The 25,579-nt window shown below is 35.2% G+C and overlaps 1 protein-coding gene across 1 annotated transcript in view; it reads left to right on the top strand.

Moving 5' to 3' along the window:
• The window catches only part of PCDH15 (protocadherin related 15), a 1,456,321-nt gene that overhangs the window by 361,679 nt on the left and 1,069,063 nt on the right, over nucleotides 1-25,579 (top strand). Inside the window, exon 2 of the mRNA XM_055118856.1 lies at nucleotides 8,670-8,754. The gene's annotated coding sequence lies outside the window, so the exon portion shown is untranslated. The remainder of the gene's footprint in view (nucleotides 1-8,669; nucleotides 8,755-25,579) is intronic.

Below are 25,579 nucleotides of genomic sequence, written 5' to 3'. Positions count from 1 at the left end.
ATTTATTATATGGTCACTGTCACTGTCATCCCGTTAGTTGCTCATCGATTTGCTCGAGTGGGCACCAGTAATGTCTCCATTGTGAGCTCCTTGTTACTGTTTTTGGCATATAGAATACACCACAGGTAGCTTACCAGGCTCTGTCGTGCAGGCAAGATACTCTCGGTAGCTTGTCGGGCTGTCAGAGAGGGGCCGTATACTAGAGGAATTGAACCCGGGTCAGCTGCGTGCAAGGCAAACACCCTACCTGCTGTGCTATTACTCCAGCCCATAATATAGTATTACAATAAATTATAACATCCAAATGCTCTGAAGTAGCGAGTCATTGAACATCGCTTTATCCAAAATAGTAAGCCTTCCCTAAAGTCACATATTAATCACTTTATTCCAAACAAAACCAGGTTCTATGAGGAGTAGTTCTTAGAATTATATGCCTATGTTTCTCTTTGTGGCCGCTATTGTGGCCACATGACCTCATATCTCTTCATTCTCAGCAATGGAAAACAAATTATCAAATGCTTCCTTTCCAGCAGGTCCAACTTTGGGGGAGAAACTCCAAACAATAATAGTGGGTATTTTGTTGAAACATTGAATGTAATCAAAGTAAAGAGAAAGTAAAGTGAAATTTTTCAGCTACACAGGTGGGGTGGGAGGCGGGGGAGTGGGAGGGTGGGAGGAGGGGAGGTTTACTGTGGTTCTTAGTGGTGGAATATGTGCACTGGTAAAGGGATGGGTGTTCGAGCATTGTGTAACTGAGACTTAAGCCTGAAAGCTCTGTAACTTTCCACATGGTGATTCAAAAAAAAAAATAAGTAAATAAAATAAAATAAAATTTTAAAAAAAGTAATCAAAATTTAGTGGCCTTGTTTTGTGTATTCTTTCTCTTTTCTTATGTAAATGCATAACTATGTTGATTAACTGAGTAACTATTGAATATTTTACATATCTATTTGTTAGAATTTATTTTTATAAAATGATTATTGCTGCCAATGAAAGATTTCAGATATTTTTTCTTGAACATAAATTTATTCTTTTAATTATTAAATACTTTTTAATGTTTCTAAAAGTCTTTATGAGATTTTACCAAAATAATAAAACAAATAAAATATTGCAATCTTTGAGAATCTCTACATTTATAAGATTGCAAGTGATCATGAAACTTATTCCACAGCACATAGAAAAATTGCATATTATCATCTATAAAAATGATTTTAGGTTTAAGTTGTTTAGTTTTTTGGTTCAAGAGAATTTCTTTTTTACTAAAATATTCTCTATCTTTTCTTTTCTCTTCTTCTCTGGCTAAATCAGCTGCAGATATAACATCTGTGTGACACATCACTACTCAGCCATTCCAAGTCCAATGCAGAACAGTAATCAAATCCTCATCACATTAAAATCTACTACCAAATGATTGCTGTTAATTCTTAGGATGAAGCAAATGTCTACTTCTGATTTAATATTACGTGGTCTTGAATCACATATCATCAGGTCTAGCATGCTGACTTTCTAAACTAGTGAATTACAGGATAGCTAGGCAAGGGATTTTGTCAAATGCCAAGTTCGACGCCCCAGAGGCCGCCCCAGACCACTCATGAAGCCCCCTCCCCCTTGCAACCTCCGCTCAGGTCTCTGGCACTGGTGCTGGCCCTCACTGTCCCCATCCCAGACAGGGGGCGGCCCCAGGCCTCGCCCCTGATCACGGCGGGTCCGTCCCTGCATCTGCATCTCTGACCGTCGCTCCAGGCTGGGATCCTGCCCGGGGGCTGTCGCTGTGGCCCACCTGTGCATCCCCATCACTCAGAACCTTGGCCGAGCTGTGGGACCTCTGGTGGCGGGGCAGGGGGCGCCCAGAGCAGCCAGAGCTGTCCGCAGGGTCCCCCAGTCTCGCCTAGAAGAGGTCAGCGCGCACCCCTCTCTCCAGGGACCCCTGGGTCCCTTCTGCCTACCCTACACGGGAGTATGTAGCCGCCTCCCCCAGCCGAGCGCTCCCCCCGGCCTCTGGAGGGACCGTGAGAATGCAGAGGTCTGCAGCGGCTCAGGGCCTCCGTGCGCCTCCAGGGCTGGGGCCAGCCTGCTCAATGGCCCTGGCGTCTCAGACGCCAAGTGCCGTGTGCTCCTACGCCAGTGCTCCCTCGCCGGCCGAGTGGGGCTAGCTCCTGTGCCAGTGCACCCTCGAGAGTCCACGAGTGCCCAGAGCTCTTTCCTCCAGGGGGCCTCGGGCAGCAGCCCAGAGTGAAGGGGGCTCTGAGAGGGCAGCAGGGGCCCAGGCTCCAGCCTATGGCGCCAGTCTGAGGAGGGGCTCAGGATGGACCCCCCCCCCCCCACATACACCCCGAATGAGTGGGGCCCCGCCACCTATCTGCGGGCTCCATTCTGGTGGCTGGGAGCAGGTCCCACGCCGCTTCCCTACGTTCTTCCTCTGGGGGCAGGGGGGGACCCTTCTTTGCTCCCACTGTGCAATCCAATAGCATCTTGAGTCTGGCCTGCCCCCTCCCCAGCCCTCCAACTCAGCCCCATTTCTGAGCCAGTCCTCTGCTTGTGTGTGTGTGTGTGTGTGTGTGTGTGTGTGTGTGTGTGTGTGTGTGTGTGTGTGTGTGAGACTCTCAGGCTGCCATTGGGCCTGAGGTTTCTGAGGGTAGGGTCCTGAGCTCAGAAGGGAGATGGGCAGCACCGCCAAGCCCAGCGGACTGGACAGATAGCACAGCGGGTAGACAGTTTGCTTTGCTCGCAGCCAAACCCTGGGTTCATTCCTCCCTCCATATTGGAGAGCCTGGCAAGCTACCGAGAGTACCCTGCCTGCTTGGCAGAGCCTGGCAAGCTACCCGGGGCGTGTTGGATATGCCAAACACAGTAACAACAAGTCTCACAATGGACACTTTGCTGATACCTGCTGGAGCAAATCGATAAGCAACAGTGCTACAGTGCTACAGGGGCAAGTGGCAGAATACATTGACACCCACTCTTGGCACACACCTTCGAAATCACTGAGAAAAGGTGAAAAAGTAAGAGACTTAAGATCAGAATTAGGGCTTTTTCCAACATTTAAAAGTGGACAAGTGAGAAGGACCCAACAAAACAGAGAGTAGTATAAAAGGGACACAGTATGGTGGTTACTTTTAAGCAGGAAAATAAAATACTCTGAAAAAAAATCAGCTATGATTTCTAGCTGTGTGCCTTGTATAAAAGTCTGCTACTGGAAGCGGCATGCTTTTATTTCTTAGAACGTACTAATCTTCGTTCTGTAATAAAGGTGTGTGCCTGTGTGTGTTTCTGTGTTTCTGTGTGTCTGTGTGTCTGTGTGTTGGAGGGTGGGATCAAAGGGTGGTGTGATATATTTTTCTCCAGAGTCAAGCAAGGCATACACTCCAACCCTTTCAGTTATTTACCTTTTAAGAAACATTTAATTTCTCACTATTTTCTCCACTTCTTAAGAAATATTTATTTTCACACTAGAAATAAATTAACACTGTCCTATCACATTGTAAATAGTAAAATTGTTCCCTACCCCTTACTTTGCTGTTTGTTGATATCTGCATATCCTATTTATTCCATTCTGCTTTTCCTTTATTTGTATATAAAAAAAACTTTAGCTAAACAACTATCTGATTCTAATTTTGTAAAATTATTCTACTTGTGGTATTCATTTAAGTAGCAAACTATATCTAAATAAAATTTAAATCATTTGTATCATCTAGAAAAATGTTTAGTATAAAGCGGTTAATATTTTCCACTATTTTACTACACACTGAGGTGAGTGCATTTTTTGTTGTTGTTGGTTTGGGGGCTTCGGGGTTAGGGACACAGCTGGGGCTTTTTCATGGCTCTGTACTCACTACGACTCCTGGTGGTGGTACTTACGGGGATCATACATGTTCCTGGGGATCAAGTACTTAGAAGCATGCAAGGCAAGTTCCTTCATCTCTGAACTGTCTCGGTAGCTCATATTAATTTTGTTATAAAAAGTCACTGTCACTGTCACAGTCATCCCGTTGTTCATCGATTTGCTCTAGCGGGCACCAGTAATGTCTCCATTGTGAGACTTGTTACTGATTTTGGCATATCGAATATGCCACGGGGAGCTTGCCAGGCTCTGCCATGCGGGCGAGATACTCTTGGTAGCTTGCTCAGCTCGATGAGAGGGGTGGAGCAATCGAACCCGGGTTGGCTACATGCAAGGCAAATGCCCTAACCTCATGGGAGTTTATTTTGAATATAATTATAATTATCTTCCAACATTTCACACATACAATACATTTAATATTGTTTCATATATACGTAAAGTGATAATGTACTTTATGTATAAAATAATATTTTATACAAAACATAATTTTTTATTCCAGAAACATAGCATGCCAAGTAACAATCATTAAAATATAATGAAGGCTGTGAAAGACCCACACAATTTTGAACTGGATAAGTAGAAACAGCAAATAGAAAGTTAGAATCAGAAACTTGTAAAATAGGCTAGACACTATCTACTGTGAGTGAAATTTCAACCTTTTGGGAGGGGAGGGCGTGGCTTTACGGGTCCCCCCCAGTGGTTCTCCTGGTTTACTCTTGCTTCTGTGCTCAGGGAACATGTGCTGCTGAGAATCAAACCAGAACAGCCTGTGTACAACGTAAGGACTCTACCTGCTGTACTACTGCTCTGGCCCAAAGTTCAGCTTTTTAAACTTTACTTAAAAGATCTGTAGATTAAATCAAACAATACATGTAACTTAATTTTATAAAGTATAACTAAAGGTTCTTCATGATGCCTTATCATTTTTGACTTTAAAACTGAGTTATTGAAAACAAAAAAGAACCCCTTTGTCTACTATATTAGTGCCAGAAATCTTAGTATCCTCTGAAATTAATAGGACCTACCTGTTCATTATAGTACCTGTTTTGACATTAATACATATAACGAATCTTGAGTATAAATTATTTCAAGGCAATTGATGTTATGTGCATAATGCTTGTGCAATACACACACATTAAACCATAGACTTATATTAATTTATATTTATTATATTTACATTTCTTTATAATACTTTGGTATATCCATATTGAAGCTATTGATTTCCACTACTGTACTTTAAACTATTAAAATTTTATACTTGAGATACAATGTATGATTCATAGTGCTCCAAATATAGAACTGATGACATAAATGAGTTTAAGAGAAAAGTTTTAAATAATTAGTATGTTATTGAAACTATCAAAATAAAATATGTGAAAATAACATGAAATTAAGCTTTATAAAAGCTAATTATACTTTACATAGGCAAAATTATACATATTTTTCTTTCATTCAATTTCTGTCCTTTTACTTTAGTGGCATAAACTAAGTCATATTTCATAAATCTGTAATTTCTGCTCTATTTTATCAGTCATTACTCAGAATCATGGTGAGACGGGTAAGTCCCTACCCTATTACTAAAAAGATTCAAAGTGCAACACACAATGGATTGTTTAAATAGGACTAATTGAGTGTTCAGCACCATTCAGACACATAGAGAACTCCTAGGGACCATCTAGCTATTTCTGTTCTTTGAAGTTACCATTCTCAGAGTCAGAAGGTCACTTTAACAATTGTTCTCTTACTATGATTATTCTTGATGAAATTACTTCAAAAACTCAATTTTATTCCCTTCATGCAATATTCTTTTTAATATTTTTTCATTGAAGTTCGCTAAGAAATGAGAGCTGTTAAGAGTTTTAAATGTGTGTTATAGGGAGCCATTGACCTGTGCAAAAATACTCAAATTAATGAGTCAGCATGATATTGAGGAGTAATAGGCTAGTGGGATAAACTTAGAGAAATGGATCAAATCATATCCAAAATTTGAATTAAAAAGTTAAATTTATTTTAATGTTGTTGGATGTTTATATTGCATTGAGAGGAATAAAAAAGGGTGAAAACACACCTGCTTTTTAATTTTGAATATTGTCCCATTTCCTTTATAAAATTTGATTTGTAATATCTGAGGTAATAAAATAGACACTTGTGCAATTCTAAATTTTTAGTTTTCTAAAAATCTTCTTTCTTTTTTAAAATCTTTGTGCCATACATGGTCAAGCTCAAGACTTATGCCTGGTTCTGTAATCTTGCATTTTTCTTGATGGGACTCAGGAATTATATGCGGTTACATATAATTTAAGGGATTAAACCCAGCTCTGCCATGTGCAAGGCAAGTGCCTTACAAACTCTAATATTTCTATGGCACCTACTCAAATATTTTATATATTAATGGAGATGTTTGCATTTTCAGTTATGTGTTCTAGATTTTTATAAGTACTAATTTACAACATCATTTATTTGTGGCTATTTAATGTAGATCCCTTGGAAGCACTATTTAAGATACTGTTTGTGTGTATTTACGTGCACTTGTTTTATAGTTTGCAAAGTTTACTTGTGAGAAAAAAATCATTCATTTTTAATATTTTGCACATATGTCAATTACATATCACTGTCACTGACATCCTGTTGCTCATCGATTTGCTCGAGCAGGCACCAGTAATGTCTCCATTGTGAGACTTTTTATTGTTTTTGGCATATCAAATACTCCACGGGTAGCTTACCAGGCTCTGCCATGTGGGCGAGATACTCTCAGTAGCTCAGCGGGCTCTCTGAGAGGGGTGAAGGAATTGAACCCGGGTCAGCCACGTGCAAGGTGAACGCCTTACCTGATATAGTGTATGAATTTTTTAAAAAACATGCCTAGATGCTTGAAGGAAACTTTCTTCATCTATTCCCTATATTCATCTGTATCACTGTATCACGGTGTTTGTCGATTTACTCAAGGGGCACCAGTAACAACTCTATTACACTCAGCCCCGAGATTTTAGCAGTCTCTCCTTACTCGTCTTTCCCAACTATTGGAGGGTCTTTCAGGGTCAAGGGAATGAGACCTACAGTTACTGTTTTTGGCATATCGAAATGTATGGTAGCTTGCCAGGCTCTGCCGTATGGGCGGGATCCTCTTGGTAGCATGCCAGACTCTCCAAGAGGTATGTATATATCTTTTACTGTATTTGGGATATGAGTATGCCATGGAGAGCTTGCAAGGCTCTCCCATGCGGGCAACAGAATCTTGGTAGCTTGTCAGGATCTCCAGAAGGAGAACAAGGCAATTAGATGCCGCGCGGCAGCAAAGCCATTCTTCTGGGAACTTGGTCTTATAGTCTCTGGATGTTGGCCGTTGGTGGGATTACATGGGACGGGGGCAGTTTGTGAATGTGGCTGCCAGGCTACTGGAAAATGGGGCATCTGGATGGAGAAGGCTCTGTCCCAATGCAAGCAGGCTTGGAGATCTCAGCCCCTGGTCCCGCACACCTTGGTTTGTCTGCTGTCCCTTCATGCGTGAGCCTCTTCTGGACGTGTGGAGAGTGGCCCTGAGCATGGCTGTGGCTGGGTTCCAGAGGTCTTCAACTATCAAGGCTCTGTTTGGGGTGGGGAGGGAAAGGCAACCCGTCCCCTCCAAGGGTCCCCGGTGAAGACAGCCAGACACGGGGGAGCAAGAGACTCTGCATGGCTCTCTTCCAGGAGCTTGGTCTTATAGTTTCTGGATGTTGGTCGTTGGTGGGATTACACGGCACTGGGGGGCAGTTTGTGAGTGTGGCTACCAGCCTACTGGAAAATGGGGGGTCTGGATAGAGAAGGCTCAGTCCCAATTAGAGCAGGCTTGGAGATCTCAACCCTGGGTCCTGTACACCTGGGTTCCTCTGCTGGTCCCTTCATATTAATCTATTTCCATGCATTTCTTGGTATTGTGTATTCAGTGCAGTACTAAGTTTGAAATTGCAATATATAAATATTTACGAGAAGATTTTAACTTTTAGAAAGACTAAAGACAATAATAGTGGCAATACTGGTGTGAGGGTTTGATTGGGCAGGAGCTTGGAAACACCAGTGAAAGGAAAATGGCACTGATGAAGGGATGGGTGTTGCATTATTGTGTGCCTAGAATACAACTATCAGTAGTTTTGTAGCTCATAGTTCTTTAATTAAAACTAATTATAGATATGGAAGTTAAGTCTTAGAAAACCCAAATGATTTGCTCATAGTCCTAGCTTATGGAAATATAAATTTATGGAATAAACCCATATATTTTTTAAAAATAATAATAGCAATGTCTAATGTTTAAGAGTTTTGCATTATCATGGAATAGTATGATATTATAAAAGCTTAATTTGCTGTGGGTTTCAAAATAACTTTCATTTGTTTTTCTGGTCTTCAATATAAATACCATATTATTGACATCATAATTTTGAAGTGTCAATGAAGAATGTTACATTTCATTTATTTGTTTAGACCTGGTATATGGCATAAGAATTGCTTGTTAAAACAAATTTTTTTTCTAATAATGTATACTTGGACATTCATGGTGATAAGCACTTTTAGAATTATGTCTTAAATTGGACCTAGCATTCTTCAAAAAAAAAACTGTGTTTAACATTTTGATATTTTCTTTTCAGAATTTTTACCTGAAAATATAATGAAATATATATAATGAAATATATATAATTTCATTATAAAAATATAATGAAATACCTGAAAATATAATGAAATATATTTCATTATATATAAGTACAATGTGTAAGAAAGCAAATTGTTTTTATGTTATGCACTTTAAAAAGAGTACACTCCTTTTGCCGGGATATTGATCAGTGATTCTATTGTTTAGGAAAATGGAAACATCATTCACTTGAAAGAGTTGGAGTTTCCAGATCCAGAACCATTGACAAATAGGACAGGATACAGGCAAAAGGGTGAGTAGGGATTAATATTTTTATTGAATATGTATCATTTATCTATTATTTTTTTCTTTTAAAAAATAAAATGGTATTTTTGGCAGTTCAATTCACTAACTAAATAATTATTTTAACTTCCAGCATTGTTCAGCTTCTTCAAGGAAATGACTGATACATGTAAGCCCCAAAGAGTTAATAACAGAGGTTTTAGTTTTCCAGAGAAGAAACCCCGTATTTTCTCCTTTAATACATTTAAAATAAGCATTCCTTTTATTCAAGGTAGATTTATTATTTTACATTGATTGTCTCATTCACTTGGAGGACTTTCTAGCAGTTTAGTAGATACATTGTATCCAACATCAAGTGTCAAAGGGCCATCAGGTCGATGGCTCTTTCTGAGCTTTGCTGTTTCAGAAAAACACAGCTGAGTATTATAGGCAGAAGTTTGACATTTTCAGGATGAAAATCAATTTTCTTTTATGTGTTTCTGAAGTGAAGCTTATGCTTTGATTGCAGAAGAAATGGCTTTTAGAACTTTGGAGTAACAAATTTGGGATTAAGACAAAATTTGGTCAGTAATAGCTTCAGTGGAAGCAAGGCGAAATATATTTTAGATTTCTAATAATAACTTATAGGAGTAAAATATAAACATACAAAATATACACAAAATGGAATAAAGTCTTTCATTTAATATTTCAAGAAAATATACTAATGAATGAAATTTGTATTTAAAAACACAATTAAAACATAACATATTTCAGGCAGGAAATATAGCACAGGTTAGAGTACTGGCCTTGTACTTGGTAAACTCCAGTTTAATCTCCTAGTACCCATAAGATCCCCCAAACCCTGCTGAGAGCGATCCATGAGTAGAAAACCAGGAGTAAGGTCTGAGTACACCTGGGTGTGTCTCCACCCCCATGTAGTATTTCAGAACAGCAATTATATGTATATGTGTGTAAAATATGTATGCAATATATTATACATAATAAAATAATATATAAATATGTATTTATGTGCATATGCAAACTCTTGATATTTCTCTACCAGAATTTAAGGACCAGAAGAATCTGTCTCTTTGTACACAGTTATATTTATAGTATCTAAAAGACAGAGGTATAGAAGGCACTATGTATTTGCTACCTCAATATTTTAGGATATTTAAAAAACAATATTTTACAATTTAGTTTAAAAATATAGCTACAAAAGTTATATGAAAAACAATTTATGAATCAATCATATAGTTTTGAAAATAGCGACATGAAATAACTCTTGGCATTAAGTAATAATAATATTTTTTATGAATGTGAAGCCTGTAAGTATATTGGACTGTATTTTCAACAATAATTATATTGTATTGTATAAAATATATTTCAGATACTATTGATGTAAAGTAAATAATATACAATTTTTTAAAAACCTTGTCTCCATTATGTTGATGAGTCCATAGAAACAAAACTAATCTTAGAGAAGGGACAACTTTTGTGTGAAATTCTTTTCCTTCAATAGTATGTCCAGTGGTTAAGTTCATAGTGATTTTTATTTCTTAGTCCATTCAAGAAAAAAATGCTGTAAATATAGCTTCATTTTTGAAGAGTCATAGCATGACAATCTTAGTTTACACATATAAGTTTATACACTTATAGATGTAGATAGGTAAAGGATTAACTAGGTAGACACACATATAGTTAATTCTATATTAGCATTGAACTTTGAAGTGTAAACATACTCAGATGCAACAATTTTCAATTCTATATCTTCAAGAGTAATAAATATCTTGAAGGAGGAGAGTAAGTTTGATTCATGCAACACTGTCTATGCTACTTATGCTGTAGATAGAATTGTGTTCACATTTTGTCCAGTAAATCTGAGGACTTCATAACTCTAATTTACAAAGATATAAGGAATTGCCATAGGTTTTCTTTACAACTTTCTTTTTAAAAACTTTATAAAAATTCTTTTTTTCCAAATTCTGACTACAACATAAATAAAATGTGTTTATCTAATAGAACAATGTTACATAACACATCAGTGATAACACAGGAAGATTCGAAGTGGCATAAATAATTATCCAGAAATTTTCTCAAGATGTATTTCTATCACTAAATTTTCTAAGATTCTATATTCTGTACAGTCATATTTTCTTGCTATATTTTATTTTAGAGCATTTGTATTTTATTTAACTATTGTTTGCTTTCTACTTTTTTGGGTCACACCCACTGATACTCAGGGGTTTCTCCTAGCTCTTCACTCAGGAATCATACAAACCTGGTGGTACAGGGAGACCATATGGAATGATGGGGATTGAACCAGGTCTTTAGTCCCAATTATTTAACTATTTAAAAATATTTGTAACTAAATATTACATATATGCACATATACATGGCAGGTAAAGTAGTCAAAGAAACACTTTACAATTACATACAGTATTCATAGTATTCTCAGCTGTGCTTATGAGACAAAGAAACAAAACATTAAGCAAAGAGAATATTATAGAAACCACCAATCAAGAAGTTACATGATAATAAGCAAAAGTAAATTATACTCTAACAAAGCTGTAGAGTTAAACCAAACTAAATAAAAATCAAAACTATATATTTGAATAAAATTCCTTGGTACTGCTTAAGTATTGAATTTACTTGTTAAAATAACTTTGTCTTTCAAAATAAGCTTAAATTGGATAATACCAGGAAATAATTTTGTATTCAAACTGTGTTCTAACTCTAAACCCACATTTGATTATACTACTGATGATAGGAGGTCATCTGGTCTAGGTGAGAGTAATTGAGTGCATGATTTATATGTCTGAGACTAAGAATCTTAAACCTTGAATTTACCTTTGTGGGATCATCTAGTCTTTGTGGAGTTTGTATGTGTCCACTGTAATGATTTTTATATTTACAATTAGATTAAATTAACAAAACAGTGTAAACACTTAAGCCTGTGGGAAAATAAGATATTTTGATTTAGTATCTTTTAAATGATAAACATGTTTATTAAGGGGTTATATCAGTGAAGACAATTTTTTCAAAGGGATAGTGTGGAGGTAGAAGAAAGCAGTAATTTAAGAACTATAATATAAAAAGTACTTTCACATCTAATGAGGTATATAATTGTGCAATCAATCACCTTAATGTACCTAAAGCCTGGTAGTCCTGATTCCATTTAAGTTAGATTAAATAATTTTAAATTCAAGATCATAGATTCTTCCCTCAAGTACTATTTGTGACTGTTTTGTATGTTACTTATCCACATCACTCAGATAATTACCACCTAACTTGTTTATCTTACAAGGTATGTTATAACTTATACCTCAAAAAAGTTTAAATATTTCTTTAATCATGGTCAGGGCAGTTTCCTAAATAACTTAAAAGTATCAGAGGAAATCAATAGAATAATAGATGAATTTACTGCAGGTAAATATCAGATAATGGCAATACTTTAAAAGAAAAACAGTGATCATATTAAATACAATTTCTTTTCTTGACCTACTCTTAAGAAGTATTTTCCAAACTGTTGAGGCCCAGATCACCTGGTCTGATATGCTATGCATGGTCTGTACTGTCTGCAGTGTTGTCCCATTGTTCATCCATTTGCTCAAGCGGGCACCAGTAATGTCTCCATTGTGAGACTTGTTACTGTTTTGGGCATATCGAATATGCCACGGGTAGCTTGCCAGGCTCTTGCCATGTGGGTGGGTTACTCTCGTATCTTGCTGGGCTCTTCAAGAGGGACAGAGGAATCAAACCTAGGTTGGCCTCGTGCAAAGCTAATTCCCTACCCGCTGTGCTACTGCTCTAGTCCAATATTCTATGCATTTAAGTTAAATTAAATAATTAAAAATATTTCTATGTGTAGGACTGGAGAGAGAGCACAGGGAAAGGCACTTGCCTTGAATGTGCTAATTCCAGTTCCACACTGAGAAACACCACTAAGGTTGACTCTGAACACAGAACCAGTAGTAAGCCTTGTGCACAGAAGGTCGTGTCACACCTGCCCTGCAGAGTAAAAGTCCCTATACTCAAATTTAGTTTGGAAAGTCAGAAAAAATGTTAAAATAGTTCAATAATCTGGTAATACTAAACAAATTTCTTTCTGTAAATCTCTATTCTTAAGAATGACCATTACTTAGAAAATACTCTTACTAATATCATTAATATTATTAATATCATCAATATTATTCACATACTTACTAGTAGTATTACATACAAAACATTAATATTACCATTGGGCTTGGTACTCTGTGACTTCAAAATGAATTCAATACTTTTTCCTATCATCAGTAAACTTTATGTTCTCCTGGAAATATTGATGTTAATTTTTTCAGATGTAAAGCTAGAGAAAAATGTTATAAAATATATTCCATAAATGCTACATCTGTAGTAAATCAGCCCCTAAGTAAAGCAAAAGGGAAACAATTTTGTTTGTGTATCAGGCAAAGCTGCATAAAAAAGATAATATTGCAGATATGCTTGAAAACCTAGTATTACAGAAGAGAGATTCATGAAAAATCACTGTCACTGTATCACTGTTGTCCCATGGTTCATCGATCCTTGAGCAGGCGCCAGTAATATCTCCATTTGTCCCTGTCACGTTCAGAGTCAGGGGAATGAGGCCCACTATTGTTACGGTTTTTGGCATATGGAATCTGCCACAGGTAGCTTGCCAGGTTCTGCCCTTCGAGATTCTGCATTGCTCTCTTCCAGGAACTGTGTTTTATAGTCTCTGGATCTTGGCCATTGATGAGATTACACGGGGGAGGGGCAGTTTGTGGGTGTGACTGCCAAGCTACAGGAAAACTGAGGATCTGGGTGGTGGAGGCCCAGTTCCAATCAGAGTAGGATTGGAGATCTTTGCCATGGGTCCCGCTTACCCAGGTTCCTCTGCCGGTTCCTTTGTGGGTGAGGCTCGTCCAAGCTTGTGGAAAGTGGTCTTAAGCATGGTTGTGGCTGGGTTCTGGAGGTTTTTGGTTGCCGGGGTTCTGCTTGAGGTGGAGAGGGAGACTTGAAAGGTGGATGAAGGAAGACGGTATACACAAACAATATATGTGAAACTTTGGAGTAGGATTTAAAAAGTATTGAAAGCTTTCCCATTTGATAATGATATATGTATCATTTTCAGAGTTGATATTTGTTGTTCATCAGTGGTGTAGTAAATAAGAAATGGTATAAATTTCTGAGGATATGCAGTTAGAAAATCTAAACTGTAATCCAAAGTCCACCTCTTACTTGTTATTTAGCTGTACTAACATGGTTAAGCCATACAGGAAATCAACCTCCCTTTCATTATTTCTAAAGTGAGTATAATAATAATTGCCCTTCACACTGTGTAGGTCCGTTACAAGACCCGAATGAGCTGATATTTTTAAAATTGCCTTAACAGCAAAACATTCTAAACCTTCCTCTCTCTGAAAAACTCTTTTCCTATTCTTCATATATATTCATGCACAAAGCTTTCTCCCAAATATTCCTGGATTGTAACTGCCATGAGAGGGATAAATCCAGTGACTCTCTGACAGCTCTGTCACTCAGTTTGTTTTTCCCTACTTAGGTAAAATTGAATCACACTATTAGGTGCTGCTTCTCACTTTAATAGCATTTTATCCCTGACCCCAGTCCTTCTGAAAGTCTATCAGATGTAATCAGCTGTTATACTGTTCATTTGAACATTGAAGTTTTTATATAAAAAGATTAGAAACTGGAGTGGAACCAATTCTGTCTTGAAACATAACTAATGAGGGGAATAATTTTGTCATTGAATATCAATGTTTTTCTTATAATGTAACTGGAATTCTTATTATTTAAAATGCATGAGGTCAAAGATAGTTCTTGCTCCCACACTGACCCACCCTAATCTATTTCCAACATCTGTTTATACAGAGCCCTTTAGATTAAATACAAATATTTTATATCTACAGATTAGTTCTACAATACAAACAACGCTGATCACCAGTAGTTATATAATTTTTAAAAGATTATTGGGCATTCCCTATAAAAAGTATGTGTTCAGAATTTGATATATTATGAATCAGTATATATAATTATCTGTCACTGTCATCCCGTTGCTCATCGATTTGTTCGAGTGGGCACCAGTAACGTCTCTCATTGTGAGACTTATTGTTACTGTTTTTGGCATATCCAATACGCACGGGTGGCTTGCCAGGCTCTGCCATGTGGGCGTAATACTCTCAGTAGCTTGCCGGTCTCTCCAAGAGGGGCGGAGGAATCGAACACAGGTCCGCCCTGTGAAAGGTGAACGCCCTTGAAGTAAGGATGTAAGTTTACCTATAATTCATATAAAATGTTAGTGTAGTATGGTTTTAATTCAATACCCAACATAAAATTACATATGCCTTCACATATATATATAAAGACATTGTAGTAAAAGTAACAAAATATAATTCTAATTAGCATAAAATATAAAGTATGTTTAATATATAAAGTATATTGTATAATGTATAATGTATAAAGTCTGAAATTCCTCTGCAGGCTGTTGGAAACAGTCTTTCAAGGGCTTAACGATGACCACGTATCTGCTTTATTTACAGTGATAATTACATTTTTTAAAAGATACTATTTTTTAACAATCTTGGACATGGTGTCTCTCGGTGGTTTATGTAATTTCAAATTGTTTGTATTGTGAACAAAGTCAATAATCTCATCCTGTTTTGTCCATATTGTTGTATGCCTACCATGATCCAAGCAATTACTGTGTTCATGCTTATTATCTTAGTTTAAATTATAAATAAACTCTGTTTTTGGAATAAATAGCTATCGCATGAAAACTCATAGAAATCTGAAAGACTGAAGTTCTTAAAAGAAGGACACAAAATAGCAGTAAGTCAATTCTTCTATAAAAAATAATCAATGTAAGTGTATATAGGTATATTAGCATATTTATTCTAGCTCCTGACACAAAGAATAAAGATTAGTATCCTCTTGTGAGTATAGGAAATAAGACTTTTGTAATATATAAAACATCTACTTGCATAGTTAAAAACGAAAAAAAAATGAATCATGTCCAGCATCTCCATATGGATTCATTTGATAAAAAGGAAAACTCAAAACAATTGCTTTAGGCATTATGACAATTATCATTTTCATATTATTATTATGTACAAGAATTATTGTCCAGTGTTAAGCTTATTGAATATGAAGCAATAATATTATTTTTTCTAAAATATGCATTTATAAATTATTTTTAAATTTAGAGGCAATAGAACCCCTTATTTTTGTTTTAGTTATACAAAAGATTTAACTATTCATGAACTAGAATATGGATCTTTTATAATCCTCTTTTATATGTACAAATATATATATATGAATTTGGTCTATGAGGAATTTTCTGAATAGTTCATTTATTATAAAATGTAGCTACCATAAAACTCTTATCATAAATTAATAGTGTCTTATCTTTTCTACTAATATTTTTCAAAATTTATGCATCACTATTTTAAATTTATTCCTCTGCATTTCTACAGATAAACCCATTCCATTGGTTTCTTAAATCCGTCATTCTTTAATTGCCTTTGCATGAGAAGAGGATCTGATTTCTTAACTTCAATGTAGATACATTATTGTTGTACATTTATTATAAATACGAGAGTGAGCCTAGATATTCATGTTCTTGAACCCAATTACCAATGATCCTGTTGTTCTCACTTGATTTTTTTCACTACATGAAACTGGCTATGTGGAAAATAAATAAAAGTGATACTTGATATAGTTCATCTTACTGCTATGGTAATAAGTGAAAGAAGATTTAACATAAGTCTACCTCCTTCTACTAGCTTAAACATGAATTTGAGGATAAATAAAAGACCTTCCTCTGACAGAAAACATTACATGCATGAAAACCTCTTACTAACAGAATTGTAAATAATGCCCCCCCAAATCCCTAACACTTTATAAAAATTACAGCTTCCCTACATCAATAGTGGTCTCAAAAAATAAATTACTGTGGAAATACAATCTCTAGAGACAAGTCCATACTCCAGAGCAATATCATCTATATCAAAGTATACAGCTTGATGAAATAGCAAGTTTAATGAATTTGAATTTTTAACTTCCTGTTTGTGAATTTATTAGAGGTCACCCATAGGCAGACCATAGTCTGAGAAGCCTTAGGATTATCGCTGTATTTAGGTCTTTAAACATCTTTCTGAATAGCTAGACTAACCTTGTTTTCTTTTTTTTTTAATTTAATAAAACACCATAAGATAGTTATAAGCTTTCATGTTTGGGTTACAATCATACAATGATCAAACACCCATCCCTCTACCAGTGCACATTCCCCACCGCCAATGTCCTGTGTATGCCCCCTCGCTTTCCAACCCTCCCCCTGCCTCCATGGCTGACAGTATTCCCCATATTCTCTCTCTACTTTTGGGCATTATGGCTTACAACACACGCACTGAGAAGTCATCATGTTTGGACCATTATCTATTTTTGGCACACATCTCCGATCCCGACTGATTCCTCCAGCCATCATTTTCTTAGTGGTACCTTCTCTATTCCATCTGCCTTCTCCCCTCTGCTTATGAAGCAGGCTTCCAGCTATGGGGCAATCCTCCTGGCCCTTATATCTACTGTCCTTAGGTGTCAGCCTAGGTGATGTTATTCTATACTCCACAAATGAGTGCAGTCTTTCTATGTCTGTCCCTCTCTTTCTGACTCATTTCACTTAGCATGATACTCTCCATGTCTATCCATTTATAAGCAAATTTCATGACTTCATATCTCCTAAATTCTGCATAGTATTCATTGTATGGATGTACTAAAGTTTCTTTAACCAGTCATCTGTTATAGGGCACTTGTGTTGTTTCCAGATTTTGGCTATTGTGAACAGTGCTGCTATGAACATATAGGTACAGATGTCTTTTCTACTGTACTTTTTTGCATCCTCAATATATATTCCCAGAAGTGATATTGTGGCAACTGGATATTGAAAGATCTTTAATCAGATATTAGAAAAATTTAAATGCAGATGATCAGAAATTGAACTGGGAAAGAGAAGAGATTCTAAGACATAGGAAGTCCTAGATATCTTAATTTTTAGAGAGCAAGCCATTCCTGCCGTAATAAAGTAGTTAATACTTGAAAAGAATAGATAATTTCAATACTTTAGCTTACATTCATAAGTAATTATCAAGAAATAATAAAATGTATTTATTAAAATTATAAGTGTATTATATAATTTGTGCATATATGTATAATTATATAATCATATAAAATGTGGTTATTCTTATACCCATAACATTTTTATTTCATTAGAATATTAAACCCTATGCTTAGAAAAGCACATCCAAGTATATCAAAGTATGAATCATACTTTTGTCTTTAATATATACATCTTAATTTCAGAGTTAATAGAGTGAGTAGTGGACTAGCCTTACCCACAGCCTGCCAGCACACTATAAAGGTATCCCAGACTTCCCAGGTTTAATCCCTGAGGACACACAGAGCTGACATAAGTTTGAGCATTGCTGGGTATGCCCTTCTGAAACAACCAAATAAAATGAAATGCAAAATAATGAATTATCATTCTAATACTTTAATTTTGAAAAATAATTTTTATAAATTTTATTTAAGGCACCATGGCTTATAGTACTGCTAATCCAGTATCCTTCTAATAATGTATCTAGGTCCCTTCTTCTTTGCCTCTTTTTCTTCTCCATGCTTCTACTTTACTTGGCAGACACTCACAATTTTTGTGTTTTAGTTACCTAATTTTAATCAAAATATGAGAGTTTATGATAGTCTTCATGTTGTGGTTTTATAGTTGTAGAGCTAATACATTAATCCCTCCACCAATGTTCCAGATCCTATAACCATTATCCACTATATCTCCTCCCTCACTTTCCCTAGTTACTAGTTCTGTTGATCAGTCTCAGGATTTTTTTAAAATTGGGCTCGTCCTTTTTTTTTTATTTCTTTATAGTCCACATATATGCAAGATTATCTGATATTTCTTTTACTTTGTGACATTCCACTTAGCATAAAACTTTTAAATTCCATTAGCTTGAACAAACTGCAAAATTTCATTCTTCCTCATTTCTAAATAATATTCCATGTTGTATATATGCCACAATTTCTTTTCCAGTTACCTGGTGTTGGGCACTTTTGTAAGGTCCAGGATACTTAGAAAAAAGCACAAAGACTCCTCTCAGAATTTTTTTTTAAATAACCTGTTGTCAATTACATCACTTTGTTTGTCTAACCCTAATCTAATCAATTATGCTGAGAGTGTGTTTTTTGTTTTGTCATGAAAGGGTGTCTTAATAGATTATCAAAAGTTCTCTCTGAATCCCTAACCATATATATTTTTTATGTAGTGCATCACCATAACTGACTTACATATATTGAACTTCATTTCTGGAATAAATATCAATTGATGTTGGATGGTCCTTTAAAAATATTGTAGAATTTGGAGCAGGAGTAATAGTACATCTGGGAGGGCTCTCGTCTTGTACGCAGACCATCAAGGTTCGATCCCCAGTATCACAAAAGTGTCCCCTAGGCCTCACCAGGAGTGATCCATGAGCACAAAGGCAGGAGTATATCCTGAATACGTAGGATTTTTATAAGTTTAGCCTCTAACAAAATGTCCAGTTTTTCACACAAAAGGGTATGGGAACAGAAGGCCTTGATAATTTTTGTTGCCTGTTTTTGGTGGTTTCTGCAAGTCTTTTTGACTTCAAGCCTTCATTCACTGTGTGCAACAGTCAGGTTAGTATTGGAAAAGGGATTATTTTTATTTTCCAATGAGACAGCAAAATGTTATTCAGGTCAATGCAGTTATGCACTCAGCTTGCAATAACAGAATTTACCATCAGGGTGCTTCCATTCAGAGAGAGGAGAGCTGGCTGCCACCTTCTAAGAGGTCAACAATTTATGCCTGCAATAAATGAAGACCCTGGATATCTTGCCTGACCTATTTTTTGCCTGTAAGTCAGTTTTTTTTTTTTTTGTGAGAATAAACTCTTAAGGTCGGGACACTAGATTTTGCTTTGTCTCTTTCCCCCCAGGAAAGTTCTGTGTCTAGGAATTGTTGCCTCCTTCCACTCCCTTACGGTGTTGTGCATCTTAGTTTTAAGATGTCTTAGAATCATGTTGGCCGCTGCTCCTTGTTCCAAGTGCGTATCTTCCACAGTTGACCTCGGTGTTCTCCAGTGAATTAACTTAACTTAGTGGGGCACCATAGAGGATTCTAGGATTAATTATGCTTTATTATATATGAAATTCCTGTTGCTGTTTTTATTGTCCCAGGAATTTTATAAGTTTCAGGAATACTCTCAAATTGCATTATCTCCTGCTATCTTGAATCTGCCTCACCCTATGTCTTTTAAGTTTGACAATATTAGGTAGTCAAAGTTCTTGAAGAAATTATTTAAGTGCAAGTTTTTACCTTAAGGAATTATTTAGCATTCTTGTTTTAAGTGTAAATTTTAATAGATTTAAAAGATACCTCTTCAGATTTGATTTATATTCAAAATTATTTCCACCCTATATTGCAGCTACAAGAGAAAAAATTCTTGCAAAATTGACATTTGTTTCTTTTGAGGTTTTACACTAAAAAATTAAGGTTGAATGTTATTGAAAACAAAATGTGATCTGTATTTTTGTTGAAATGGCAAATACTTGTTTGTTTTCAAAAGCACTATCATAAGATTAGCTGTGATATTCTATTTATATAATTCAGAAGAATGAAAGATAAATTGAGTGCAAATGTGAAATTGGTATTTTGAAGAGCCTTAGTTACCATTAACATATATTCCATTTTATTTTCATATTTTCAGTATTCAACATCCTCAAAATATAACTGAGAGCTCTTAACTTTTTATTCCTACTGCGTAAAACATTAGTAATACTTCATTTACTGCATATATTTTCTTTCTGAGTAACTACTAGTAAAATGAGTATTAAAGGTACTATTTTTAAAAACATTTTATTCATATTTATATTTCTCTACCATTAGGGAATTAGGTGAACCATTATGGCACTATTGTTTTTATGTTTTATGCTATCTAATCAATAACGTGATTATATAATTTCCTAATTAGCAGACTACCTACAATTTTCCCCCAGTTGTGACATGTTAGCTATATTGTCTGTATTTAAATGACTCAGCTGTATTTATGAATCAAATATGCAGATTTTTTCTGGATTTAAATAAATCATTTATTCATGACATATTTTTGTTCACATAAGTTGAAAACTTAAAATATTTGTTTATAGTTTGAGAGCATTTATTTATATTTTGGAATTTAAAAGATTATGTTCTCAACTGCTTTTATATTGACAAAAAACAAGCCATTTAAAAATTACATATTGGGGCAAAGATGTAGTAGAAGAGATGTAGTATTCGCTTTACATGCGTCCTATGTAGGCTCAATACCCAGCATTCCATATGCTTCCTGGAACAGTTGCAAGCATGATCCCTCAGCACAGAGTCAGGAATAATCCCAGAATATAGCTCTGTGTGGCTTCCCTCCAATTAGAGGTTTAGGTTAGTATAATCCTAAAGCATTCAGAAATTTTGCTTTAGCAGAAATTTAGCATTAGTCAATTTTTATGTATGCAATATTCCAATCACTAAAACATTTTTGTTACTCAAATACTATTTTTTCTCTTAAAATTCATGTGGATTGACAGGTTTTAGTCATAATCTGCATCTTCTGAAATAACATTCATTACATATATATTCTTTTCACCTCCTCTTTTCCAAGTAGGACTCAGCTTTTGCAGCACGAAGTTTGAGTGAAAACATTTCCAGCTATAAGATGTGGGACCTGGGTAGGCTTACCAACAGTACAGTTTACTTGTATACCAGCATCTTGGCTACTATTAAAGAATGAGAACTTGATGTTTTTCAGGTCAGTAAGAGTGAATTAGTCTCAGTTCTGGGCCTTTGAATCTAGTCTGGAATGTAAAAGTAGGTCAAGTAATAACTGTCTTCTGTTTGGAGATAGGCTAGCAACATGTAAGCAAAATTAAGAAAAGAAAGGTACACTAGGAAAAGAAAAGTACACTTCTTTGTGTACACTAGGACTTTGATTCTATTCAATAGAATATACAATACATGAAAATTTCAGTTTTATGAAAGTTAGTTCTGTCTAAAGTTACTTGAGTTCTTTCTTTTTCACTTTAAAATCAATTTCTTAATATATAATAGATAAATTTGAGTATCTCACCTCACAATGATAATTTTTATTATCAGAAAGCATTGATAAAATTATACTATTGCTATGCTATGTCACATAATTTGAGGATTTTTTAAATATATAAGAATATGGTCATAAATATGTACTATGTATTTTAATATTTTAATTGAATATTCATAATTTACCTAAAATTAATAAATGCTAGAAGGTTTAAGTGTATTTAATTGGTTTTAATCAATTGATAAGTACTCACAACATTCTTAAATTAATTTTTTTTGTAACTGTAACTTATGGTGATTCATTAATTAAAAAATTAATTTCTTTTTTTGCATTCATCAATATAATAAAAATAGGGATTTTTTAAAAACCCTCAGCTAACAGCAAATCAAGAAGTGGTAGTTTATTGTTAATTTTCCTCAAAAAGTTGGGGCTGGAGCAATTGCACAGCGGGTAGGGCATTTGCCTTGCACACGGCTGACCTGGGTTCGAATCCCAGCATCCCATATGGTCCCCTGAGTACCTCCAGTGGTAATTCCTGAGTGCAGTGCCAGGAGTTACCCCTGTGCATCGCTGGGTGTTACCCAAAAAGCCAAAAAATAAATTGCTCAAAAAGTAAGGCATGCCAACATGTAATATATTTTATTCTGATCAAAAGTATTTTTTTCCTAACTAGAATTTATTCTAAATTACTTAAATTAAAATTGTTAATAAAATATTTGTCAAATCTATAATTTTATACATTCTTAACAAAGTCAAGATAAAGACCACAAATTATCATTTGCAACGTCGGAATACTTAAGAACAAACGTAATAAACTGAGTCTTAGAGGTGTGAATGGAGCTTTCTAGGGCAATGAGATGGTGGAGTGCTATGGGGAGGGTAAAGTGGAGATAAAATAGGAAAGAGTTAATCCTGAGGAATACCTTGGGAGAAATGGAACTGTAGTGTAAGGAAATGGAAAGACAAAACAATAGAATGGAACACACTCTATGCAGGAGCCCTGGATTGTATCTTTAGTACCACACGTTCCCCCAAGCATCCTTCATAACAACCCCCAAAACAATAACAACAAATTAATTAACTAGGTGGAGAGATAATACAAATATAAGCTTTTTTTTTTAACTTGCATGTGGCAGACCCCAGTTCTATCCTTGGCATCACATACAGTCCCCTGACTTCTGTTAGGTGTGGTCCCTGAATACAAAACCAAGAATAGTCCCTGAGCACTATTGGGTGTGGTCCAAGACCTGCTTCCCAAATAAATAAAGAAATGAAAGTTTTGGGTGTATAAATGTTGATTTGAAAATTAAGAGTAACATTAACTTTTATCTTAATGTTATTTTAAATATGTATATTAATTATATAAATAATAATTATAACTTATCCAAATTTATTTGTAAACAAACCTATTGGATACTTTTGAATTTATTAGCATTCCAGGTACTAAATAAAAGTTAAGCATGCAATTTTAAGATAAAACATAATGAATCATAATTAACATATTCAACCGTACTAGAATTCTGTTTCTAGTAGTTTGAATATTCTATAGACATGTTTTCAAGGTTTTCTCAATCTTACAATATTTTACCTAAAATTTAGCTTTCACACAATCAAATATTATTTTTCTTTAGATTAAATTTTTATTTGGTTATTTGTGATATAAAGAGTAGATGCAGGTAAAAGAACTGAATTTATTGAAATATTTCTGTTCACATTTATTGCGAATTAAATACAGAATAAATATATATATATGCCTCAAAGAAAACAAAAATATTCGTACATAATTTAAAATGTGTATGATTTGTAAAATTAACTTAACTCTTCAACTCATATCTCTTCATTCTCAGCAATGGAAAACAAATTACCAAATGCTTTCTTTTCAGCAGATCGACTTTAGGGGGGAGAAACTCCAAATCAATAATAGTGAATTTTTTTGTTTAAATATTGAATGTAATCAAAGTAAAGTGAAAGTAAAATGAAATTTACCAGTTACACATGCGGGGTGGGGGGCTGGGGAGGTGGGGGGAAGGGGGGAGGTATATCGTGATTCTTGGTGGTGGAATATGTGCACTGGTGAAGGGATGGGTGCTTGAGCATTATATAACTGAGACTTTAACCTGAAAGCTTTGTAACTTTCCACATGGTGAATCAATAAAAGAATTAAAAAAATAAAATAAATAAATAAAGATAGGTATTCACTTTAATGTACACCAAAAATAAAATATTATCATCTATATCTGACATTCTTATTTTTTTCCTCTTTAGTTTTTGGGGTACAAATAATTTACACTCAGGAATTACTCCTGGCAGTGCTCAGGGGTTCATATGGAGTGCTGGTGATGGAACCAGATTTGCCATGTACAGGGCAAGAAATGCCCTACCTGCTGTACCATAGCTCTGGCCCCCTATGTGATTTTTTATCTTAATATTTCACCATTCTTTTACAAACAGATATGGAAACATATGTGGTTATAATTTTACAAGAAAAAATAATGGTCTCTGAAAAGAAATAGTTGCATGTGTAACTTCAGTTTCTTTCTATTGTTTTTATTTTCTTTCTATTGCAACTGAACCAGAAGTGTAAATGACTGTCGTACAATCAGCTAGTTACAGAATTAGATATAAAGCTGAAAATTTCTGCTCTCTCCCCATTTCCCTACTAATAGTTTACTTGATTTTTTTTTATGAGCTTGCATTGTGGACTGTTGGCACCAATTTGACTTTTCATATTTAAACAGATACGGTAAAGAACCCCCTCTCGGAGAGCCCAGAAAGCTACCGAGAGTATCGCGCCCGCATGGCAGAGCCTGGCAAGCTACCCGTGGTGTACTTGATATACCAAAAACAGTAACAATAAGTCTCACAATAGAAAGTTATTGGTGCCTGCTCAAGCAAATCGATGAGCAACGCGATGACTGTGACTGTGAGTGTGACTGTGACTGCAAAGAACATTTAGAATATTTTTTAAATAAATCTTTTTAATACATAAAATGCCATGTTTTCTCAGTTATAAATGGTATCCATTTTAAACAAATTCAGAGAAACTTTCTTAATAAAAATAAAATAAAAATTCTTATATGTGTGCATGCATATGTGTATGTGTCTTTACATTTTCTAGAGAATTTTTCGAATAAACTAAATTCATATGCCAAAAGCAGTAACAATGATGGGTATCATTCCCCTGACCCCGAAAGAGCCTCCAACGTGGCTCTGTTGGGAAGGACGAGTAAAGAGAGGCTGCTAAAATCTCAGGGCAAACGGAGATGTTACTGAGATTGTTCAAGAAAATCTATGATCAATGGGATGAGATGATTACTGTCTAAGGAAAAGCTGGTGCAGTAGCATTTTCCATATATATTTGAATTTCCTGACAAATGTTTTGTGAAGTTCTTTGGCAAAAATCTGTCATGAGGTATTAGTAATTCAAGGTTTTTTACCTTAAAATTATTTCTATAGTAAATATTTTTCTCAGAAGTTTACTTTTGGACCATTTTAAATCATTGCATCATTTATATAATCTATTTACTTCACAAAAACAGAGCATCACCATATCAGCCTTCTTTTGTAAAATGAAATCTGCTATGATTTTACGTTATTTTATCTGTATTAGATTTAGATATAAATAAAACACACAATACTGATTATTATATATTTTTGATTCAATGTTTTTAGCTTCATTTG

This window comes from Sorex araneus, chromosome 11 (genome assembly GCF_027595985.1).
Source record: "Sorex araneus isolate mSorAra2 chromosome 11, mSorAra2.pri, whole genome shotgun sequence".
NCBI lineage: Eukaryota > Metazoa > Chordata > Mammalia > Eulipotyphla > Soricidae > Sorex > Sorex araneus.
This window is presented reverse-complemented; position numbering and strand designations above follow the sequence as displayed.